At 38.1% G+C, this 25,508-nt stretch overlaps 1 pseudogene; it reads left to right on the top strand.

The window, feature by feature from the left end:
* The first annotated feature begins 3,299 nt into the window (after positions 1-3,299).
* On the top strand, positions 3,300-4,291 carry LOC129499484 (tubulin alpha-1C chain-like; annotated as a pseudogene).
* Positions 4,292-25,508: the final 21,217 nt, after the last annotated feature.

Here is a 25,508-nt window from a genome sequence, read left to right as displayed (position 1 = left end):
GCTGAAACCGCTGAGCCACCCAGGTATCCTTTCTTTTACAAATTTTAAAGATGGAACTCCACATTAACATTTTATCCTGAATTCTGTTTCCTGTTTTGCACTGCTACAGGCATTGTCACTGAACATCAAATCTTTTTTCTCTATTGTGAGAAGGATGTGTTAACCAAAGTACTCGGAGTCACATAAATTGCTGCCTGTTGTTCTTCTCTTATAAAATGACTTTGCCCTGGATCCACTCCCCTGATCATATAATCCAAGCCAAATTATTTCCCTTAGGATACCATACCATGTGCACCTGTCATACTGCCATCTATACCTATATCCTTTAGCCCAGTAGTTCTCAAATTTAATGTGCATAAGAACCACTTAGATGGCTTATTAAACACAGATGGCTGGGCCTCAACTAGTTTTGATCCAGTAGGGTTTTGCAGAGCCTGAAAATTTACTTTTCTAAAAAGTTCCCAGATACTGCTGCTGCTTGTCCAGTGCTACATTTTGAGAACAACTGTTCTACCAAAACAGCCTGCTAGCCCTCAGATCAGAAGCAGTGGTAGACCTTTCTTTGGGAAGGAGTGGTCACTCCTTGGTCCAGAGGACATCTGAGGAGGTTAGCTAGTGATTAGCAAGAGGAGGATGTGTTTAGAAACATACAGTAAGATTGAGAAAGAAGAAGACAGGGCGTGAGAGGAAGCGACCACGCCTGAGGGGCTTTCATGGAACAAATGAACCTACTATACAGAGCAATGATGATTATGGTCATTTTTTAGGACAGTGGTACTAGTTCTATGTGTTGTATATCGTTGGAGCTATTAGAACCTACTCAAAGGGTGGAGATAAAGGTTCTTCAAAGCATTTTTTACACTCTCCTCTTCCTGTGAGAGGGGTAGAAGTGGTAATATAGATGCCAGGAATGCATTTACCGGATTTGTATATAGGAAGGACTGAAGGGCTTTAGTCTGAATAGAGCTGAGACAACCAGAAGGACTTGATGTGAAGTTGTATTTGCCTACCAAGAGACTGTTTTGACTTAGATTGTTTGTCTAATAGGTGTGACTTGAAATGTTGATGAAAATTACACATGGGTGGATAAAGAAGCCCCAGTTAACACCTCAACACTGCTCTTGGTTTCTAGTAAGAAAAACAGCTTCAAATATCCTGTCCCATCCCTTGCCTTTTACCTCAGTGATGACTATTATTGCAGTCTCTACTTGCATCCTGTACCAGAGTTCTTTTCTGTCAGAGGTCCTGCACCAGCTCTCTGTGAAATGCCTTTTCTGAAGGCAAATAATATGGTTGGCTATGTTGTTGGGGAGTTCATTTGTTTTTTTTTTAATTTTTTTATTATTATTATTTATTTATGATAGTCACACAGAGAGAGAGAGGCAGAGACACAGGCAGAGGGAGAAGCAGGCTCCATACACCGGGAGCCTGACGTGGGATTCGATCTCGGGTCTCCAGGATCGCACCCTGGGTCAAAGGCAGGCGCTAAACCACTACGCCACCCAGGGATCCCTGGGGAGTTCATTTGTAATGGATCTTTAGGATTATATATAATATAAGAAGTCCCTTGGATATCCGAGAGAAATTCTTTATTTATTTTATTAATATAAGGATAATCAGACTATTAGAATCAGATTTCCACCATTGATGGTGATCTTGAAGAATTTTTAAAAAAAGATTCAGTAGTCAATACTGGCAAATGTATGGTGAGATGGGCACTTTCATGTCTTGCTTTATATGTATATAGTGATACAGCTTTTCTGGAAAGCAGTTTGGCAATAATTATACATCAAGAGTCTAAACAGTTTCTATTCTTTGGTTTAGTAACTTCACTTCTAGGAGTTGGCCCTCAGGAAGTAAACAGCAATGCGATAAAGATTCATGTTAAAGAGTTTTCCTATAGCCTTATTGACAATAGTTGTAGTAGACATGGATTAAGGCTTAACATCTTTCCAATCTTGTTCTTGTCAACCCCTCTGCTCTGCAGAGACTGGAAAGCTAAAACCTATACAGCCCAATATCCCTTACCAACAGGATTGATATGCAAATTAGGTTCCCCTAAGTAGATGCACCCATATGATGCATAGAGTGTAAATGAAGCAGGTGACATCTTCCTGTTAACTTAGATGCTTATTTTTTTTCTTTTATGTTGGCAAACATGGTGGGCACACTCAGTTTTCCTGAAGAAGCATTCCAGTGTCCATCACTCATTTGGGAAATATCAAGATAGGCTGTGGCAGTGGTCCTTAGATCACAGCTTCTTAGACCAGAGCTATGGCAGTATGTTCCTGAAGTCAGCAACCCAAGAGGGGTCTCCAGATGCCTCAGTTCTGTCATGGTGTTCTAGGGATCATTCCCAGGACACAGCCTATGGTTCTAATTCTCTGGATTAAATGCACTTCTGCCTAAGATAGGTAGAGAGGTTTCTGTCTCCTGACTCTTCATTAGGATTGGCTAAAATCTCCTGTAATAATGAAAGGTTAAATAACTTGTAGTGTGTCCCCTTGATGGGTTATCTTGCAGACATAAATAATGTTCTGAAGGAAGGAAGATGTAATGATATAGATGTTTATCTCATGGGAGAAAAAAGAGAGGAGAGAAATTTTAAAAGAAAAAAAAACCTAATAAAACAAACAAAAAACATGTCTCAAAGATTGGGAAGATACGGAGTCCAAAATGTTAACTGTAATTACCTTTGGGTAGTAGGAGTATGAATGATTTTTATTTTATTTGCTATACTTTATTTTAATCTCCATGTTTATTTTTAATTTTTTAAAAAGATTTTATTTATTTATTCACGAGAGACACAGACAAAGAGAGAGAGAGGCAGAGACATAGGCAGAGGGAGAAGCAGGCTCCATGCAGGGAGTGCAATGCAGAACTCGATCCCAGGACCCCGGGATCACACCCTGAGCCGAAGGGAGACGCTCAGCCACTGAGCCACTCAGGCATCCCAATCTCCATGTTTAAAAAGTAAACATTATTACTTGTGTGACCAGAAGGAAATAAAAATAACAAATGCCAGGGATTTTTTAGACAAACTATTTGCTAACTCATAATAATGTAAATTTTTAAAAATGTTGATCAAATTTGGGGGTCCCTGGGTGGCTCAGCAGTTTAGCACTGCCTTCAGCCCAGGACATGATCCCGGAGTCCCAGGATCGAGTCCCGCATTGGGCTCCCTGCGTGGAGCCTGCTTCTCCCTCTGCCTGTGTCTCTGCCTCTCTCTCTCTCTCTCTGTCTCTCATGAATAAATAAATAAAATCTTTAAAAAAGTTGATCAGAGTGCGTTACTTACCTCGACTCTTAGCTTGTCGGGGACGGTAACCGGCACCCGGTGTCTGCTCCTGTCGCCTGCGCCTGCTACCCCGCAGCCACCATGCGTGAGTGTATCTCGATCCACATTGGCCAGGCAGGTGTCCAGATCGGCAATGCCTGCTGGGAGCTCTATTGCCTGGAACACGGCATTCAGCCCGATGGCCAGATGCCAAGTGACAAGACCATTGGGGGAGGAGATGACTCCTTCAACACCTTCTTCAGTGAGACGGGCGCTGGCAAGCATGTGCCCAGGGCAGTGTTTGTAGACCTGGAGCACAGTCATTGATGAAGTTCGCACTGGCACCTACCGCCAGCTCTTCCACCCTGAGCAGCTCATCACAGGCAAGGAAGATGCTGCCAATAACTATGCCCGAGGGCACTACACCATTGGCAAGGAGATCATTGACCTTGTCTTGGACCGAATTCGGAAACTGGCTGACCGACCAGTGCACGGGTCTTCAGGGCTTCTTGGTTTTCCACAGCTTTGGAGGGGGAACCGGTTCTGGGTTCACCTCCCTGCTGATGGAACGTCTCTCTGTCGATTATGGCAAGAAGTCCAAGCTAGAGTTCTCCATCTACCCTGCCCCCCAGGTGTCCACAGCTGTAGTAGAGCCCTACAACTCCATCCTCACCACCCACACCACCCTGGAGCACTCTGATTGTGCCTTCATGGTAGACAACGAGGCCATCTATGACATCTGTCGTAGAAACCTCGATATTGAGCGCCCAACCTACACTAACCTTAACCGCCTTATTAGCCAGATTGTGTCCTCCATCACAGCTTCTCTCAGATTTGATGGAGCCCTGAATGTGGATCTGACGGAGTTCCAGACCAACCTGGTGCCCTATCCCCGCATCCACTTCCCTCTGGCCACATATGCCCCTGTCATCTCTGCTGAGAAAGCCTACCATGAACAGCTTTCTGTAGCAGAGATCACCAATGCATGCCTTGAGCCAGCCAACCAGATGGTGAAATGTGACCCTCGCCATGGTAAATACATGGCTTGCTGCCTGTTGTACCGTGGTGATGTGGTTCCCAAAGATGTCAATGCTGCCATTGCCACCATCAAGACCAAGCACAGCATCCAGTTTGTGGACTGGTGCCCCACTGGCTTCAAAGTGGGCATTAACTACCAGCCTCCCACTGTGGTACCCGGTGGAGACCTGGCCAAAGTACAGCGAGCTGTGTGCATGCTGAGCAACACCACAGCTATTGCTGAGGCCTGGGCTCGCCTGGACCACAAGTTTGACCTGATGTATGCCAAGCGTGCCTTTGTTCACTGGTATGTGGGTGAGGGCATGGAGGAAGGAGAGTTTTCTGAGGCCCGTGAGGACATGGCTGCCCTGGAGAAGGATTATGAAGAGGTTGGTGTGGATTCTGTTGAAGGAGAGGGTGAAGAAGAAGGAGAGAAGGAGAGGAATACTAAATACCATTCCTTTCAGCCCTGCAGCATGTCACACTCAGACCTTTAGCTTTCAATGTTAGCTGACAGGCATTAAAGCTTTCTGATTAGATTGTCTTCAGTTTTTTTTTTTAATTTTTATTTATTTATGATAGTCACAGAGAGAGAGAGGCAGAGACACAGGCAGAGGGAGAAGCAGGCTCCATGCACCGGAAGCCCGACGTGGGATTTGATCCCGGGTCTCCAGGATTGCGCCCTGGGCCAAAGGCAGGCGCCAAACCACTGCGCCACCCAGGGATCCCCGATTGTCTTCAGTTTTAACTGTGATCATGTCTTCTCCATGTGTACCTGTCACTTATTCCATCATGTCTCAAAGTAAAGGCTTTAAGAAAGAAAAAAAAAAAAGATCAAATTGCTAGCTAATATTATTCAAAAGCCATCACTTGGAGCTTTTTGTTCACTAGTCTTATAGCAAACATCATTTATTTTCTGTACTGATTTACATGTTGCATTTCACAAAATGTGCTAATTACTAAGACCATGCCACAATATATTTATTTCATTGTTACTTGAAAATAGGTATTTGGTTGATGTCCAAAAGAATTTCACATCAATATATTCAAATCATTCTCTTTTGCTTAATATCTTATATAAAGAATAAAAAAATAGAGGTAATAGGTAATAAAAAGTAATAGGGTTCAACTTATTAAAGACAGAATCAGTTACACTCCCAGTTACATCAAAGCTGTAGTCTTGGGATACAGACTAACTCCATTTGGAAGAAAATAATTATGCTTTTATTCCTAATTTTAGCTTTAGAATTCATGTTGTGATTATGAGGTGTTAAACTAGATACTAAAAGTTCTGATTAATCTGTCATTAGAGAATCATAGATTTTAATCTTAAAATTTTGTCTTGCACAATATTCTGCTCTGTTTAAGCTATTTCTAGCAGATGGACCCCCCCCCCCTCATTGAACACAGCAATGAAGAATAGTCTGCCCTCTTGGGTAATTTATTTCTCTTCCATCTATGAAAATTACTTCTTTCACTTTCATTTCTTATTCTGCTGTTTCAACTTATTTCTTTTGGGCCTAATCTTAATATTTAAAATGTATTATTGAATTACCTTTTGATATTCCATATTCCAGATTAAGAAATATCAGTTTCCATTTGAAGTCTTTTCACATTTTCCTCCCATTTCTTTCATAGTCTCTGAGGCATACCTCTGTTGTACTTTGTCCTTAACAGAGAAATACATGAAGTTATGAAAGACCAGGTTCTTTCTATCAGTCAGTGCTCTATGAGGACATGACAAAATAATCCTGAACTCTCTGTGGATGAGGAGAGAAAGAACAGGTGCTAGTAGTCCCTTCTTTGTCTTCTTCCTTGGGGATGAAATACTGATGAAGGATATTATAAGAGAGGAAGTAAGATTTCCAGATCAACCAGCAAAAGAGCTATGTTTGACAGGATAGAGGAGAGGAAAATACATCAAGTAAGCTATGTAGACCCATAGCCAGACTATGATGATTATTTTGGGTTCAGAAATTGTAAACATGTCCATTACCATTACATTACCAAAGTTTTCTGTTTTCCGCAATGGAGACCTAACTCCTAAGACTAAAAGTGATGGCAGTTTTGAAGCAGTTTTGCTGACAGTGAGGACCTGTATATAGCCATCTTTCTTTTTAGCATGATTTCTCAGACATTCTTTGATGTTGGTCTTTTTTAGGCCGGCCTAAGTATATGAACCCTTCATAAGTAGGTGCTAGTATAACTGAGTGCAAAGAATGGATGCTTGGGATAATCAAGCAAGGTTTCGTGGAAAAGAAGGATTGAATTGAGCTGTAAGCAAATGGGTATGATTTGACTGGTGATTACTGGAGAAGAACCATATGCTCTATAGTGGCAATGATCAGCAAATAAGCAGTCTCCAGTTCATGTCTTCTCAGTTATGTAGGAGAAGACTCCACTAGGTTTGTTGGTGAAGTGGATCCCAGTCATCTTTAATACGTTAAATTGTCAATTTTTTTTATTTTTCAAATACAATTTTTAGAAAATCTCATTTTGTTAATATGAAGAGAAAAACTTTTCAAATGTGGCTACACAATTCCATAATTTTATTGGCTTTATGTAATAAAAATTCTACTTTTTTCCTTTACTTTTTTCGTGAAACCAGATAGTACACTTATTATGTACAAATGAAAATGCTGCTAAGTACCTTGGTATCCTTAATAAAGAAATGAGCAAACTGAGATGATATGGAGGTGGAATATAGCCCCTAAAAAAATAAAGAAACCAGGGAAAACAAACACAGCAGAAGCTTTTGTATGTTGAGGAATGATTTTGTGATACACCATGTGGTGCTGAGAGTAAGAACTGACTGCCAAGTTTTATAGAAGAAAGCATGAAATTGATGTTAGATAAAAATTGACTATGAATTTGGAAGGGCTAAAAGAAACTTATTCAGAGAACAAGGGTGGTCTGAATTATAAATACCACCTGACATTATTTGGTAACTAAATCCTGAAACTGGCTTTTCTTACATAATTTTATTTCCAACAAGAGTTAGTAATTTTAATTCCCACATACCCTTCTGGATTTTGCTATTCTAAAATAAATTTGTCAAAAGATTTCAGAAATTGAGATAGAAGGGAAATGGGGCCTCTCCAGTGTGTTTTCTGAAATTCATTGGACCTTATGTTATTTGAACTGTGGTTTCTGTTTTTTATTGCGATGCATGGTCAGTCTATCTGGTGATACTGGGGGTTTGCAGTAACAGCTAAAAATACAGCTGAAAAAAATAAATAGGAAAAGTACTTAATGTTTGTGGTAAATGGAATCTAAATTGTCCTTTCAATAAAACTAGCACAATTTCATGTTTTTGAAGGAACAAACACAATGCACTCTAAGCTCAGATAAATGAATTTACCTAGGGAAAATCCAGCCAAACAGTAAAAGCTTGATATGTTTATTTCTTGTAGACTGAGCAAACTGTCCTCTAAAAACAACTTAAACTTCCCTTAAAAATATTTAGATTGAGGTCTATTCCTCACATTTGAGGTCAACATCAGGTGTCCCTCCAAATATCCCTTGGAGCCACTGTCAGGGTCAGAATTTGGGGTTGGATAGATGATTGATTTTACTAATAAGGATGATCTCATGAGTTCTTGCTCTGAATGAGGGAAATCAAGCAGAATATGGTCGAAAGTTGGGAGGGGCAGACATAATGGCATATTTCCTTTGGAGTTCTCTCTTCTTTCCTGCCCAAGCATGCTATTAGCAGAATTCCACCATGACCTCTGAAGTCATAAGTGTGTACTCCTCCATACAGCACTGGGTATCTGTTTTGTTTGTTTTATGATTAGAGAGAAAGGATGAGAATCTACCAGAGTACATATTATTACAACACATCTTTTTTTTCCTTCTAAATTTTTATTTAAATTGTAGTTAATTACCATACAGTGTATCATTGGTTTCAGGAATAGATTAGTGATTCATCACTTATGTATAATGCCCAGTGTTCATCATAACAAATGCCCTCCTTAATACCCATCACCCATCGAGCACATCCCCTCATCCACCTCCTTACATCAACCCTCCATTTGTTCTAAGAGTCTCTTATTGTTTGTTTCCATCTTTTTCCCCCTTCCCATATGTTTATTTATTTTGTTTCCTAAATTCTACACGAGTGAAATCATATGGTATTTGTCTTTCTCTGACTGACTTAGCATAATACACTCTAGCTCCATCTACATTGTTGCAAAGGGCAGGGTTTCATTCTTTTTGATGGCTGAGTAATGTTCCATTGTATGTATATACCCCATCTTCTTTATCCATTCATCAGTTGATGGACACTTGGGCTCTTTCTGGAGTTTGGCTATTGTTGACAATGCGGCTATAAACATTGGGGTGCATGTACTCCTTTGAATCTGTATTTTTGTATCCTTTGGGTAAACACCCAGTAGTGTTTGGGTAAACACCAGTAGTGTTGCTGGAACATAGGGTAGTTCTAATTTTAACTTGTTGAGTAACCTCCATACTGTTTTCCAGAGTTGCTCCACCATTTTGCATCCTCACCAATAGTGTAAGAGAGTTCCCCTTTCTTCACATGGTCATCAACATCTGTCATTTCCTGGCTTGTTAATTTTAGCCATTCTGACCAGTGTGAGGTGACATATTGTGATTTTGATTTGTAGTCCCCTGATAATGAGTGATTTTGAGCATTTTTTCATGTGTCTATTAGCCATCTGGATGTTGTCTTTGGAAAAATGTATATTCATATCTTCTGCCCATTTCTTAACTGGATAGTTTGTTTTTTGGATGTTGAGTTTGGTAAGTTGTTTATTGATTTTGGGTACTAACTAACCCTTGGATCAACTTTGTCATTTGCAAATATCTTCTCCCATTCTGTAGATTGCCTTTTAGTTTTGCTGATTGTTTCCTTCACTGTGCAGAAGGTTTTAAACTTGTTGAAGTCCCAGTGGTTCATTTTTGCTTTTGTTTCCCTTGCCTCTGGTGACGTGTCTAGTAAGAAGTTGCTGTGGCCAAGGTCAGAGGTTGCTGCTTGTGTTCTCTAGGATTTTGATGGTTTCCTATCTCACATTTAGTTCTTTAGTCCATTTTGAATTATTTTTTGTGTGTGATATAAGGAAGTGGTGCAGTTTCATTCTTTTGCATGCTGTTGAAGATACAACACATCTTAATGTCAGTTTATTTTAGTTCTGCAAATGCTTTCTTTTTAAATATTCTACTTTTCTACTCACCACTGCCCCCCCCCCCCGTAAACTTCTCATATAAAACTGAAGTTCAGTATACAAATGTGGTGGCAAAAGAGCTGGATCAACAAATTTAGAGCATCCACCATCCATAATACTAGTGCCTCACATATAGGGGGTGCTTAAACACTTTTTGAGTGAGTGAATGCATGCATGAATGCATGAACCCTAAAATGCAAGATAGTTGAGAAGTGCCCTAGAGGAGCCAGAGACTAGACTTCTGGACTTTTGTAGCGTATGTTACTGTGTTACTTTCTGGTGGGAACTGGCAACCCTGCATTTCTTATACTAGCTCTGCTACTTTGTGGACAGAACATAACTTAATTGAGGAGTCATGCCATTTATGACAATAAACACCAGCTATTAATATAGGCAAATGTAGAGCTTCTCAGAAACCTAGGGAACAGATTTAACTGAAGTTCTTTTAATCAGTCAACCATCTAGATGTTTGCTAGCCAGGGCAGTATTTTTAGAAATATTTTTATTTCTTGGCAAGGATGATTTATTTACATTTTGTCTTCTTATCATAATGCATTATGGTTTGAGAGACAGTGAATTTAAATTAGAAATGAGCAAAGTAAATGGATGTCTGTAAGTGAATAACATCTGGGTTCTCAAACTCCTAGGTGAAATGTTAAATGCAGTATCTAGGGCCCTATTCCTTCCCTCCAGCCCTGTAGAATTCCATTAAGGCTGGAATCTGCATTTTAATAAATTCAGGTCCAGATGTGGAAGGTCCATCAGATCTTACTTTAAGAAGCATTTGCGGGGGCATGGGAGAGGGTGAAGGGGATAGGTGGCACACCTGGCTGGCTCACTTAGTGAAGCATGCAGCTCTTGATCTTGGGGTTGTGAACTTGAGCCCTATGTTGGGGGTAGAGATTACTTAAAAATAAAATCTTTTTTTTTTTTTTAATAAAAAGCATTGGTGTTCATGAAAAAGGTCTTCTAAAATATGTGCAAAAGAAAGTTCTAAATTGTTAGTAAACTGCATAGTTATAACAGTCATTTAGCAGATTTTGTGTCCCAGACTTATGGTCTAGGTTATCTTTTTACCCCATTTTCTAGATGAGGAAACTGAGGTGTAAAGAGAATAGTAGATAGCACTCCCAGAACTCAACACTGGGTGGCTTGACCCATAGTCCATTCTCTTGACCACATGTTATTGTGCCTCTCCCATTACTACTCTACTTTCAGTAGGTACTCCAGGGTGAGAACTTGATGCTTCTGGGAACTCTGTCCAGCACTGTTATTTCTGTTATTACAGAGGTTTAAATACAGTTAAGACAGAATGTCTTCAATGAATGGGAAACAAAGTTGGGGTGTGGGGGCCCTGCAAGGCACCAACAGACATGTCCACAACACATTACCTACTTCTTAGTTGTAGGTTCACTGCCAGCAGGCTGAAATGGAGGATCTTATCTAGTCCCAAACTTTACATTCTTTGATTTATATATTGATTAAAATTTAGCCAATTCGGGAGGAAGAAAATTACTTGGGGAGGGAGGTTTTATTAGAATTTTTTGGTATTAGGTGGCTCCAAACATCAGTACTGCTGAAGCAAATACAGATGAAACTTTGGTTGATTGACAGAATTTTGACTAGTCAGACATTTGAGCATTATGAAAACAGTATTTTCCTTTAATGCTCAATTTATTGCCTTTTAAGTGGATAAACTAATATAAAAGTAATTATTGATACTTTACTAGAGGCTGTGATAGCTAACATAAATACATATGATGCAGACAAAAAGAAAGGCTGATTTACACATAAAGAGATATTTTATTAATTTCTTTACAATTCACTAATCAGTAAATTAAAAAAATTCAAGTATGTGGATTACTTAAAGGAATGCTTCTTCCTCCCTTATTTTTTGATGTGCTTTTTCCTCTTTCTCCCCTCTCTTTACTGTCTCTGTAACTGGTGACAGTTTCTTTAATGTAGAAAATAGGCTCATTCATCCTACCTTCTAATGAGCTTTGATTGTACAGTGTAAGAAAACCTATAGTATGGAAAAGCATGTTAATTTTGGATTCTAAGAATCCCAGCATTTGTACTTTTGATTCTATCATCTTTTATCATGTAACAAAAGGCATAAAAACCAACAAAATGTACTATCTATAGAAAATGCCTTTTTAACCCAAGAATTGATCCCTTTACATGTAATTTCAGGTTTAAAATAAGATCAAAGGCCACAGCTGGGGTTATGTGTGCACTGGGACAGCCCCTCCTCCACTGTCCCTGAGTTCCCAGGTCCTTCCATTATCTATCCTCATGCCCAGCAAGCTGCTGGCACAGACTATTTGCAGATGAATTGCTTGTACTATGGGGAACTTGGGAGGTTTTGGAAGGAATGACTTAGCCAGTGAAATGTTATGTTGGCATCTGTGATGTATTATCTTTTTATAAGTCAGTGTGGTTTGTCAGGATACTTGGTGGGGACTCAGGAGATAGGAGTTTTTTCGTTGCTTCTGCAACCCTAGGAAGCCTTTCTTTAGTGCTTTAGGCTACAATTTCCTCTTGGATAAAATAAAACGCTTGAGCTACATTTTTTTTTTTCAGTCTCTTCCAGCTTTAAAATTTATGTCTTAAAATGGAAGGCAAGGTATCTACCATTATTTTGTTTTACTTTTTTTATTTTGAAATAATTTTAAACTTACAGAAAAGTTTTAAGAATGGTACAAAACGACTCCTGATTACCCCTCACTTAGATTCACCAATTATTAACATTTTGCCTCATGTGCTTTACCATTTGCTTTATCATTTATATATATATACAATTATTGCTTTGAAACATTTGAGAGTTATAGACATTGCCCCTTTACCTCCATATAGTTCAAAATGTATTTCCTAAGTTTAATGATGTTTTCTTACATAACCATGATTCATTTATCAAATTCAGAAAATTATCTTTGATTCAATACTATTATCTAATAAATAGTCCATATTTAAATTTTGTCAGTTGTCCCAATAATATTTTCTATGTTTTTTTTCCCCTGTTCTAGGACACGATCCAGGATCAAATACTGCATGTAGTTGTCATTACTCTTTAGCCTTCTAGAATCTGGAACAGTCTTATGTTCTGTATAACTTTGACATTTTAAAAGATTATAGGCCAGTTTTTTTAATTTGGCCTGATGTTTCCTCATGATTCGATTCAGATTCTGTAGTTTTGGCAGGAATATTACATTCAGTAATACTGTGTTCCTCTCAGTGCATCACAGCAAGAGGTACAGGATACCATAAAGTTAGAACATTTTTAAGATGTGAATTTCATAGGAGGAAGTTTCTCCATTCTCACTGGATTTGGGCTTTATCTACAAGACTATAAACAAATAAAAATATTTACTAAATTACCCAGATACTGGAATTCTCTATATTAAATGAACTGATTGCCTGTATATTTTAGTTTTGATCTAAGTAATTTTATTTGCATGTTAGGGAGTCTTAAAGTAACTATTCCTTCTCTCAACTAAAGAAATCTCAGTTAAGTTTGAAAAGTATTTGGAAAGAATTTTGAAGAAGATTTAGATTGCCTTCTTTCTGCAGCCCACATGATGTATTTTTTTCCTGAAAGAAATAAATTCTAAAGACTACCGCATTAACTGGGAAGGATTATAATGGCTAACCAGAAAATGAGATCAAACAATGGTGGAATCAGAAAAAGACCAAGAACCTAGCCCCCATCCGACTTGTACTCTAGTACTTTTCCCCTACATTGTCGTTCCTGTGAATCACGATTTGAAAGCAAAACTGGTTTTAAAAAAAATAAAGCAATTAGTCAATGACTGTATACATTTATCATATTTTATACGGTCCTCAGAATAGCACTGTGGACTAGTTCTCATGATGATGCCCCTCATGAAAATAAAAATAACCATCTTGGAGTCAGTGGGCCACTTTGGGGCAGTGTAGTGTTACTAGTAAGCAGTAGATGGCACTGTTCATATACATTGATTTTATCATAAAATCTGGAAAAGGGAAGTAGTATTCCAAAGATTTACTATGTGGTTGTTCCAACTGAAGTTAGTGACACTTCACTTACTTGGTAAAGTCCTATCAACTCTTTGATCTCTGTGATGTTTATTTTCATTTCCCCTAACATGATCTGGCTATGGAAGTTTTGGGTTGTTTTTGTGTTTTGGGTTTTTTTTTTTTTTTGGCATATACAGTTGATACAGTTTGTAAACTTTACTCCAAGAGTTTGGTAATTCATTTAGTATCGGAAAGCATTTATTTACCCATGCTTGATACTGGATATTTGGGAAGATGTATGATCTCTCTAATAACCTTTATATATTTTTTAGCTGAAAAATATACTTGAGAGTATTTCTTACTTTTGACCTCTTAATATAATTCTATGCTTGCATAGAAAATTTTTTAAGGCATTCAATTTTCTGATGTTTAATTTAGTTGTTTAAAATAACTAGATAGTTGATTATTTTCATTTAGAAAAAATATCAGGAGGATAGAAGTGTTTCTTATTACATGACATCATTTTTGTGTGTTTTTTTTTTTGGAACAAGTGGGTAAGATATTTTATAAATCACACACAAAAGAAATCTCAAAAAAACCCTGGGAATAGCAGCATCTCCATAATTCTTAATGAATTCAAACCTTGATTATTTGCATTGAATGCAAACTTTACTGGCTCATCATGTCACCTTTTAAATACCTCACTTAAATTATGCATGTAACTGTCCCTTTATAGAAAAAAACCTTGAAGAAAATTAAAACTGTGTTGAACTAAATGCTTCAGATGAGAAAAATCATAAATAATGAAATAGCATTCATCTTTGATTCTTTTAAAAAAATATGAGTTTTTTCATCTGAGATGGGAAAAGTTTATACCTTCTAGAACTATGACATCATATGAAATGTTGACATCTATTATCAACCTAATTAACTATTTGCTGTTCAAATTGTGGTGAAAGTACATTGAGACTTCTTTTGTATTCTTATCGCTTGTTTAATACCAAATTGCCTGGCATCTGTGTATCAAGGCTTTGATCTAATACTCTATCAGTTGTTGGCTCAGGCACAAGAGACTGCAGAGTACACAAAGCTGTCGCTGCAGACTCCAAGGGAAAAAAGGCTGTGGATATATAGCCCTGATTAGCCAAGTCAGTCAATATTTGCATGATGCAATGATAATGGCTTCTTTATATTAGATCATTATTTCACTGAAGCAAGTAGGAAACTTCCTTTTCAAGAACTTGGAATTTTTTTTAGAAATTCTTCCTCTCCACCCTGAGGTAGCATATTTTCTTTCATCTCTTTCCATTTCCCTTCCTGCCTTTATCATTTGATCACCCATAAATGCAGTATGATACATATTCTTCAGGAGTCTGCATTATTTTTCAAGATTTATATGCAAAGGAATTTTGATATATTTGTAATCTTGCATGCAGCATGTCAAAATCCTAGAATCAGAATGAGCTGTTTTATTTTTATACCTTAAATGAAAAGCTGCCTGTTGTGGTCGTATTTTCTATTCTCTAAACTTTACTAGTTGATTTGTAAACTCAAAACACTGATGTCTTAATTCTACTTTCTACTATAGACCTTGGACTATGCATCTTTTAATGTTACTGAAGAGTTATGAGAAATGAATCTAATAAAAAATTAATATTTCAGTGAAGGAAATAGAAAGCTATGTTGAGCTCCTAGTAAAAGTTAAAAATGTCTTGGGGTGCCTGGGGAGCTCAGTCAGTTAACTGTGTGGCTCTTGATCTCAGCTCAGGTCTTGATCTGAGGGTTGTGAGTTCAAGCTCTGCATTGGGCTCTACCCCCAGCATGGACCCTACTTGAAAAAAAGGTTGAAAACTTCTCCACTACCTTCCTTTTTTCATATTCAAGAATTCTTGGTCTTTGCAATGAACTTATGATAGTCATAAGATACTGTTTATACCTAGCAAAGTTTTTCAGTCACATTCTATTATCTAAGATGCTTTTTCCTCTTCATCCCTTTTCTACTTCTTCTCTTTATATGAAAGGGAATTGATGGTAATAACACAACCAATCTGATATCTCCTTTCAAGTCATTAACATTTATAGAGTAGGCCTTACAGGGCACACCGTGTTGTTTGCTGTAGAGAACAAAAACAAGACATTGTCCCTGACTTCAGAGCGTATACAGTTCAGTTGACCTGTAACCTCAAGTAGGTGGCATGAAGGAATATAGGGATTATAGAACTTTGTATAATACCCTATGTAATAATATACTCTGGGTATAGAGGAAGAAGTGGACGGTTCTACCTGGGATGGAAGGTCTGATGGAATTAGATGCAAAGGGAACATAGGAAGGGCTTTGTGAAGATAGGCATCCAGGCAAAGAGAGCAGTATGAGCAAAAGTAAAGGGGTATGGGACAACCAGGTTATTAGGGACAGTTTAAGTATTAAAATTTTAATTTAATAAATTGGGTTGGAATTGGGATGTAAGGAAGAAAGAACCTTGAGATACACAAAGCTCCAGAAGTTAACAGAAGCCAGATCACAGACAGCCTTACAAATAAGTTTGGTTCTTAAAATGGTAAGATATATTTTTTTTATTTATTTATGATAGTCACACACAGAGAGAGAGAGAGAGAGAGAGAGAGAGAGGCAGAGACACAGGCAGAGGGAGAAGCAGGCTCTATGCACCGGGAGCCCGACGTGGGATTCAATCCTGGGTCTCCAGGATCGCGCCCTGGGCCAAAGGCAGGCGCTAAACCGCTGCGCCACCCAGGGATCCCAAAATGGTAAGATATTGTGTCAGTTTTGAATAGGAGGGCCATGGTTGGATTTATATTTTGGAAAGACTTCATGACTGTAGGATGGAGAATAGGTCAGAAAGATGAGACTAGAAGCAGGAGGAATAATTAGTAGATTATAACAATGATTAGACCAAACTAATTGTTCTTACCCTGTTGGGGACCTCAGATCCCTTCTTAGAAACATATAATATACAGACTTACATATAATACTTAAGTGACGGGACGCCTGGGTGGCTCAGTGGTTGAGCATCTGCCTGTGGCTCAGGACGTGATCTGGGATCGAGTCCCACATTGGGCTTCCTGCATGGAGCCTGCCTCTCCCTCTCTGCCTATGTCTCTGCTTCTCTCTGTGTGTGTCTTTCATGAATAAATAAATAAAATCTTTTAAAAAAATACTTAAGTGGCTCACATATAATATAGGTGGCTCACAGATCTCTCGAAGTCCATCCATGGGTTCATGTGAGCCCATAAATTCCATGTTAAGAATGTGAATAGATGATGTGGGTACAAACTAATGCAGTAGCTATGAGGATAGAGAGAAACAGGTGGATATGAGAGGTATAACTAAGATGCTGTAGGACTTGTTTGACAGACTGAATGTGAGAGTGTGGGATGGTAAAGTGTCTCAGATGACTCCCAGGATTCTAGCTATTGTAAATGGGTGGACAATAGAGCTTCAACCAAAACTAAGAACATATAAAAAGAAACATCTTATTGAGATTGTTGGAATACCTGTGGAATAGCCTGGTGGAAATGTTGGAAGGGAAGTGTAAATAAGGATCTAGAGTTCAGCAGGGGGTTTGGACTAAAGATATTGGTTATTTTAGAATCTCAAACCTGTAAATATAAATTAAACCCAGAGGTTGAGCTCAACCAAGGAGGTAGAATAAGAAAGAGAAAGCCAGGCAACAGTCCTTGGGGAACAGTAACTTTGAAGGATCAAAGAAAGAGGAGTGAGGAAAAGAGATTGAGAGTTAGAAGGAAAAAACAAGAGTAAAGAGTATTAGAAGTTAAGGAAGAAATAATATCAAGGAAAGAATGATCCACAACATCAAATATTTCAAGGATGAATAGGACAAGTACTTAAAAATGTCATTGTGTATGACAATTATGTAGTTATTTATGACTTCCACCAGAAGTGTTCCAATAGGGGGCACCTGCGCGTCTCAGTTGGGCTCCACACCCAGCATGGGCTCGGCATCTGCCTTTGGCTCAGGTCATAATCCCAGAGTCCTGGGATTGAGACCCCCCCCCCCTGCCGTCAGGCTCAGTGGGGAGCCTATTTCTCTTTGGGGCAGTTGGGTGGCTCAGTGGTTGAGTGTCTGCTTTTGGCTCAAGTTGTGATCCCAGGATCCTGGTATTGATTCCCGCATCAGGCTCCCCTCAGTGAGACTGCTTCTCCCTCTGCCTATATCTCTGCCTCTCTCTGTGTGTCTCTCATGAATAAATAAAATCTTAAAAAAAAAAAAAGTGTTCCAATGGAATTGGAGGTGGGTAAAGATGAAAGCTATACTATTCAAAGTGCCTACAGAATATTCCTCCAGGAACTTGACAGTGATAGTAAGGTGAGTGATAGAGCTAAAAGAGAATCATGGTGTTGCTGGGTCAAAATGCATGTGCATTTTCAACATGGGAAGAAATATTTGATTGCCTTCCCCCAAAATGGTTATATCCATTCACTTCTACAGTTGTGTATGAGAGTATACAATTTTCTACCCATTGAAAACTGTATATTAATATGCTTTCTAATTTCTGCTAGTCTGATGGCAAAAACTCTGTTTAATTTGCAATTTTATGTTTATTAATGAGATTAAATGTATTTTTTGTATTTTGTATCTTTTTAGCTTTCTGTATTTATTCACTCTTGTTTAAAATCTTTGTCCATTTTCCTATTAAGTTTGTCAGTCTGTTGATGTGTATGAACTCTTTGTAATTACTGATACTGATATTTTTTTCTGCTGTACATATTGAAAGTATTTGAAAGCACTTCTTTCAAGCTATAGTTTGTGTTTTAACTTTGTCTGTGGTGCCATAAGGGGAATCATATTTGTCAAGCTTTACCTTTATAAAATAAAAAAATCTCATTTATTTTATTCCAGTACTTTAAATTTTATTATATATGAGTCTTTATTGTATCTAGAATTTATGTGTGTGACAGAGTGAACAAATTTTATCCATATAAAATGGACACTTTACTTTCCCAGCACCATATTATATATTCATTCTTTCCTGATGGTTTGAGATGCCACCTTTATTATATACAAAATTCCATATTTTCAAGAGTCTGTTTTCAGATTTTCTATTTGTTCCATTAGTATATTTGCATATTTCTGCACTAAGATTACACTGTTTTAAATAATGGAATTCCATAGTATGTTTAATAGCTGATAGAATAAATAGTCATTTTTCCTTTTTTTCTAAAACTTTGTTTATTTTTGCTCATTTTCCTTTTCAGGTAAATTTTAGTATCAGCTGGTCAAGCTCCATTAAAGATACCATTAGCATTTTTATTGATACTGCATTAGCTTTTAAATTAAAATCTTTCTCATAGGAAGTCTTCCCATTCAGAAACTGGTCCAACCATTTTCCTGAAGCCTTTTTTGGTTTTCATTTTCTTCTTCTGGTCTTGCATATTTCTTGTTGTATTTTGTTCTAATGTTACAGGTTTTTTTTTTTTTTTAAGATTTTATTTATTTATCCATAGAGAGAGAGAGAGAGGCAGAGACACAGGCAGAGAGAAAAGCAGGCTCCACGCAGGGAGCCTGACGTGGGACTCGATCCAGTGTCTCCAGGATCACACCCCAGGCTGCAGGCGGCGCTAAACTGCTGCACCACGGGGGCTGCCCGGTGTTGCAGTTTTTACTTTCTTTGTGCATGAAACACTTTTTCCATTGCGCTGGTTATTACATATGTATTAGGAATGTGGCAGCAAACGACAGAAAACCCAAAAATGGCTTAAAGAAACAGGAGCTTATTTTACTCACATAACAAAAACTCCAAAGGTAAGCAGCTGCCCGTGTTGGTTTAGGAACTTGGTTAAAGTGGGGATGTGTCTCTTCTTTTGTCTCTTGTGGCCTTATCTTCAAAAGATGCTCAGTGCAGATCTGGCCTTATGGTTGCATTTGAACAAGGAGAAGGAGATGGGAAAGTTGTGATTCCTATATCAGGAATGCAGTTCCTCAGGAGAGTTGGCCCACTCCTCACTAACCAGAACTGTGTCACTGTCACTACCTTCAAGTGGCAAAGGAGGCAGCAAGGGAAAAGAAGGAGAATGAAAGTTAGGTTAGCCACACCACGGTGCCTCCCCACTTGGCTTATAGTAAAATATCGATTTGTGTTTATTGATCTTGTATCAGCTGGCTTACTTTGCTCTTATTAATTTAGTAGTGTTTCAGTTGACTCCATTGTATTATCTAAGTAGAAGATTGTATGTCTACAAGTAATAATAGCCTGTCTCTTCCTTTCAGGTAGATGCACTTCATTTCTTTCTCTCTCTCTTTTTTTAAACAGTTTTCTTTTGTGGTCTTATTGCACTAGTAGCATTCTATTTTTGTCTAATGGAGGCAATAGCCTCTTATGTCTTTTTGAAGATACTAGAATTTATTTTTTTCCATTTTCTTTTATTCCTTTAATTATCCTTAATCTTCAAGGAAGCTTTTCATCATTATCCCTGTTGTTGTTAAATGCTGTTTTCCTTCAATATCTGGTAAACTTCATTTGTTCATTTAACATAATTAGTGATGAAAGACTAGGTTCATTAATGCAGACAGCCAATACAGGTGTCCTCTGAAGCGGTGTTTATTGATTTGTCATACAAATAAACCTGTGTTTTGACCAGGAGGGCTGACTGAAACTGGCAACCTTTTTTTGTGGTGCCTGGGCATGCATGGAGCCACAGGTTATAGACTAGTCCCTTCAACCCCTCCCCAATGCCAAAAAAAGGAAGGCTTAATTCTGATGCTGAGGCAGGTAGTGCATTTTCTTTCTGGGCAGAGGTGCTTCCTTATCACACCTCCTTCTCTGTTGTAAAGGTCAAGAGTTACTTACATTCTACCTTCCTCTTGTTTCAGAGCCTTACATCCACATGGGGAGCCCATAGGCAAGATATTTCTTGAGAAAGTGTTCTGAGGGTTTAGCCAGGGGTTAAAAGCAGCTCCTGCCAGTAGCTCTGTATAAACAAGGGGAAAGGGGACACCTACTAGCCTTTGTTGTTCCCACAGCAGCTCTTTAGTGAACCTTCAAGACCCCTTTAGGACCTACTCTTAAGAGTAAGACTTCTTTGAATCTGTACTTCTCTGTTCCTCTTGGTTTGGGCTGTGTTTCTCTCTGGTTTTGTTCTCAGTCAGTGCCATCCCCTTTGTTTGTCTTCTAGGTTCTTTAGAATTTTTTCTCTGCTGATGAAAATTTCCTTTATTTTTTAGTATACTCATGAATCTATTCTTTTAAAATATCTGTGTTTTCAGGGGGGTGTGGGTAGGAGTACATGCACATGCATGTGTTTGGTCTGCCTTCTTGATCCACATTTCCCTTAGAGGGATACTTGAAAAATTATTTACATATGGCCAATTAGTTGTCCTTCATGAAGCAAACAAAATACGGCTGTGGATTGATGAATTGTCATTCTGTCCTCTGGAAATCTTTTTTTTTAAATTAAGATTTTATTTATTCATTTGAGAGAGGGAGGGAGAATACAGAAGGTGAGAGGAAGAAGCTGACTCCCCACTGAGCAGAGAGCCTGACACAGGATGGGATCTCAGGACCCTGGAATCATGACCTGAGCCGAAGGCAGACACTTAACCGACTAAGCCACCCAGGCACCCTTTAAAATTTTTCAGTAGTAAAAATACTATTCATTTGTAGGCCTTATTTTAAAGAAATGAATATTGATATCCTGAAGTACTAATTTAGTATCTCTCAAACAGTTTTCCCCCAAAATTGGTGTTTTTCGGCACTCTGTGTGCTTTTCTTACCTTGGAGACAATTTCTTTGGAAACAAATTTTCTTTTTTAATTAGTCATTTTTGGATAATACAAAATTTCCTAAATGTGATATTTAATACTAATGCCTAGGAATTATGAACGGAAGTTCAATTTGCTGTATTTTTTATTCTTTTCCTTTATTTTGGACAGGGAAAAAGGGTAGAAAAATCTTTTCTTGTTTTCTTTAAAATGAAATGTCCATTAATTTGTTACATTACCATAGCAACATATTTTATATTCAGCTCACCTTTAGGGGTGACTTCCTGTCCAGCAGGAAAACCTTGGAAGCTCATCTAATGACTAGCCTGATGAATTTCACTGCACAATGAAGCCTGTCTTCCATGCTGCCTATGGAATATAGGACCAAGTCAGCATCACCATAAACTCATGGCAGAATCTGTAGACTTATATTGGAAAATGAAAAGGAATTGAAACTTGCTTGTTTTAATGGTGGGCTCTGGTTTCTCATCCTCAAAAGCTTGATGCTCATCATAATAAAATGCTACAAAAATTGTGTCACATGAAACAAACATCTAAAGATTCTAAGCAAAACACCATGTCCTTAAATTAGGAAAATTAAGTGGCCCCTATAATTTAAAGCCTTTCTGTTACAGAACTGCTGGAGATGATTCCACAAATGAGAATGCTGTCTTAATTCTTGCTTTTTATTTTATTGACTCATTTTATTTGGAAGGGCCAGTAGTATTACAACCAGTGGTGCAGATGAGATTGAGTAAATAATCATGCTAGAAATTAATTATTGGATAGCTCAATAAAATAGACAATAAATAATGTTACATAAATAAATACAATTAATAAAACAAAGACAATAACAAGTATCCCTTAGTTTTTACTTCCAGGAACTATTACTTTATTATTAGTGACTTAAAAATACCATATCTTGCAGCAACTTGCTGCCTCAGGGGTTGAGCACCTTTGGCTCAGGTCGTGATCCTGGGGTCCTGGGATCCAGTCCCAGGCTCCTTGCAGGGAGCTTGCTTCTCCCTCTGCCTATGTCTCTGCCTCTGTCTGTGTCATGAATAAATAAATAAAATCTTTAAAAAAAAATAACCGTATTTTTAGCACTTTCCTCAGAAGGGGAGAAGTAATTAAATACATGGCTATAACTCAGTCCTCTTTGGCCTAGTTTGTAAGCTAATAAAATTTGGAGGGAGAATAAATTGGACTGTTATTAAAAATGAGGTTTTAGGATTTTTCAGGAGGAAACATTAATTTTGTGTTATGGCTTTTCATTCTGCTTAGTCTTTGTTTATAGATTCTGCATTACTGAATGGTTAATATATGTAGAACTGGGCATCCAAATGGCCAAGAGAGACTGTAAGAGTCTCTGGACAAACATTCCTGCTGGGCCAGATATGCTGTCATAATTTTCTGAAGGAAAAATTATCTCAGTGTTTGTCTTTATTCTAATTTAAATCACATGGTGATTTGCTAAAGCTTCAAAAATGCAATTTAATCCTGTTCAGTTTCCAAAGAGGGGTGAACATACAATGAAATGAATTAGCTAGGCCAGTCATAATCAAACATTGTAGGAAGCCAGGCAGATCCACCATATGCCAAGGGTTTTGCAAACAGATATCCTGTCTGGGAAAACTTGACACACTGTGTGTGTGTGTGTGTGTGTGTGTGTGTGTGTGTGTGTGTGGTAACTGGGGGATGTAAGATACCTCTTAAGGAGCATTACCCCTTTCAGGAAATTTGTTCATATGACTTTTAACAAAGCACCAAAATTGTCACTGCATTTTGTGAGAAGTTAAATTCTTCTGGGAGATGAGGACAAAATTTGAAGTCACTATGAAAGCAATCTTTTTTCATCTCGTACCTTGGTTCAAGATGGAACCCATATTCTCTCTAAAGGTAGTTTGTTCATCTAATAGAATGTCATTGAATCAGCAGCAGTCACTAAGTGTTTTCTAAACTCAAGGTAAGAAATACCAAAAGGGCAGCAGTATAGCATTAAGAACAGAGAGTCCTGAGTAAGACAGTATGGCCCTGTATGCTGGCTTTGCTACTGATTACTTATGTGGCCTTGGGCAAGTGACTTAACTCGACTGAGCTTTGATTTTTCTCATCTGTAAAATGGGAATAATAACCACATGATGTTGTTGTTAAATTAAGTAAGGTAATCAAAAGTGAAGTACTTAGCACATATTTATATTGTAAATATTCAGTAAACAATAATTAGTATTAATTTTATTGCTGTTATTATTAAAGCAGTCAAAAATACTCCAGCTTTTCCTCATGTAACAAATTCTTATTGTGCATTTACTATGTGTCAAGCCTTACTAAATACTGGAAATTAAGAATCTGCATCTCTGTTGGTTACAGACAGTGCTTTCTGCCACCTGACCTTAATTCTTTAAAGACAAAACCTTACAGTGAATCATTCACTTAAACAGATCAACCCATTACTACATTAAAATTTTTTAAGTTTTTTTAAATTTTTATTTATTTATGATAGTCACAGAGAGAGAGAGAGAGAGAGGCAGAGACATAGGCAGAGGGAGAAGCAGGCTCCATGCACCGGGAGCCTTGACGTGGGATTCGATCCTGGGTCTCCAGGATCGCGCCCTGGGCCAAAGGCAGGCGCTAAACCGCTGCGCCACCCAGGGATCCCTAAATTTTTTAATTAAATTAAATTTTTTAATTTTTAAAACTTTAAAAAAATTTTATCACTAAAATTTTAGTGATATTTAAGGAACAACTATAGCAGGAACAAATAAAAGTACACTTCAACTGACTTCTGTTTCAAATAAAATATTGGTATTAGGGTTGCAATCAGGATTGCAGAAATACCAGCCCACTATTACATGCCACTGCGATACTTTCATGTAGATTTTTATTATTTTTGCTCCCCTCCACTTTTTAAATCTGATACATGCTAAGATTTTCACATACATATAGCTACTACCTGCAAAGATGTGGTTTTGCCTCTGTGCAAGCATGGAATCCCCTTGATGGTTATGTTTGCTTGTGTACCTCTAGCAGCTAGAGGAAGAATCACATGAGGCTGCAGGGTGTCTCACTCTGGGTCTCCCCAGTGAGTGCACTCCAAGGTCTACCTTCCTGGAGAATGTGCTTTGGAGCAGGGTAGACTGTGGGCCAGGGGCTTGTCTGGGCTTCCCATTAATCTCTGAAGGTGGGAGGGTAATCCCTTCACAAATATGGGAATGGGGACTGCTCTGAGGCTGGCAAATAATAAACAATGAGGAGGTTTTTCATCCTGGATTCCTCCAGCCCTCCTCTCTGTAGTCCTCAGCAATAACTTAGCCCTTGTCTTCCTCTCTGAAGGATTTAAATGGAATGACCTTAATTCTTGCTTTGTTTGCACTCTATCTTTTAAGGAGCTGCAGTGAAGACCAAGACAAACAGTAGATTAACAGTGGTACCTTTTATAAAGCTGATTAGTTCTTAAAATATGCTGAAAGGAAACAAAACCAAAGGGGAAAAAAAAAGTGGAATGGGGGCTAAGACAGAAGCCTTTGTCGGTGAGTTTGAAACAGCTCCTTTCCTTTCAGCAGTTGCAGATGTTGACCTTCCAGTAAAATATTTCTTTTGTGTGTGAAGGTTTTGCCAGGATAGCGTTTATAGTATTAAGCAGGTACCTAATAAGTGTTTCTAAACAAATATTACTTTACTGCCTAATTTTGGTTTAAGGGGGAGAATTGTACTGAGGATGAATTCAGAAAACATTTGATTATGGCTCATGTGCTGCTCCTTGTAGCAGGGGCTATCAAGTGGCTGACAATGTCAAAATCAGAATTCCAAAGATGCTGTTCCATGTGGAGTCATTAAAAGAAGTACAGGCTCCTAGAATCTCTTACAGCTCCTCTGGATTTGAAGGAATTTACAGAGAAACTTCCAGGACACCTCAGTTATATCCAAATGAAAGCCAAAGCATTATAGTGTGGCAGAGCTGAAAGTGTGTCTCTGGAAAGAAAAAAATATATTAAAGCTCCACAGAAAATATGTCTAGAATCAGCTTCTGTTTCCTTGAAGGGATGTTACTGAAATTGTTCAATTTAATTTAAAGTTAAATAAAAATGTGAAAGGCTAGGGTGCATTAATAAGATGATCCATCTGCTTATAATAATAGGATAATTCACATCTTCATTGTCAGAGCAGAAAGCCTCCGATAAGGTCAATCATTAAACTCAATATGTCTCATTCTTTGATGCCGTCTCACTTAGATTCTCAGTGCCACTTGTCTGTCCTTCTTTTCCACTATGCACCTATATTGCAAATTTAGTT

The sequence above is a fragment of the Nyctereutes procyonoides genome, unplaced genomic scaffold, assembly GCF_905146905.1.
Source record: "Nyctereutes procyonoides isolate TBG_1078 unplaced genomic scaffold, NYPRO_anot_genome, whole genome shotgun sequence".
NCBI classification, from domain to species: domain Eukaryota; kingdom Metazoa; phylum Chordata; class Mammalia; order Carnivora; family Canidae; genus Nyctereutes; species Nyctereutes procyonoides.
This window is presented reverse-complemented; position numbering and strand designations above follow the sequence as displayed.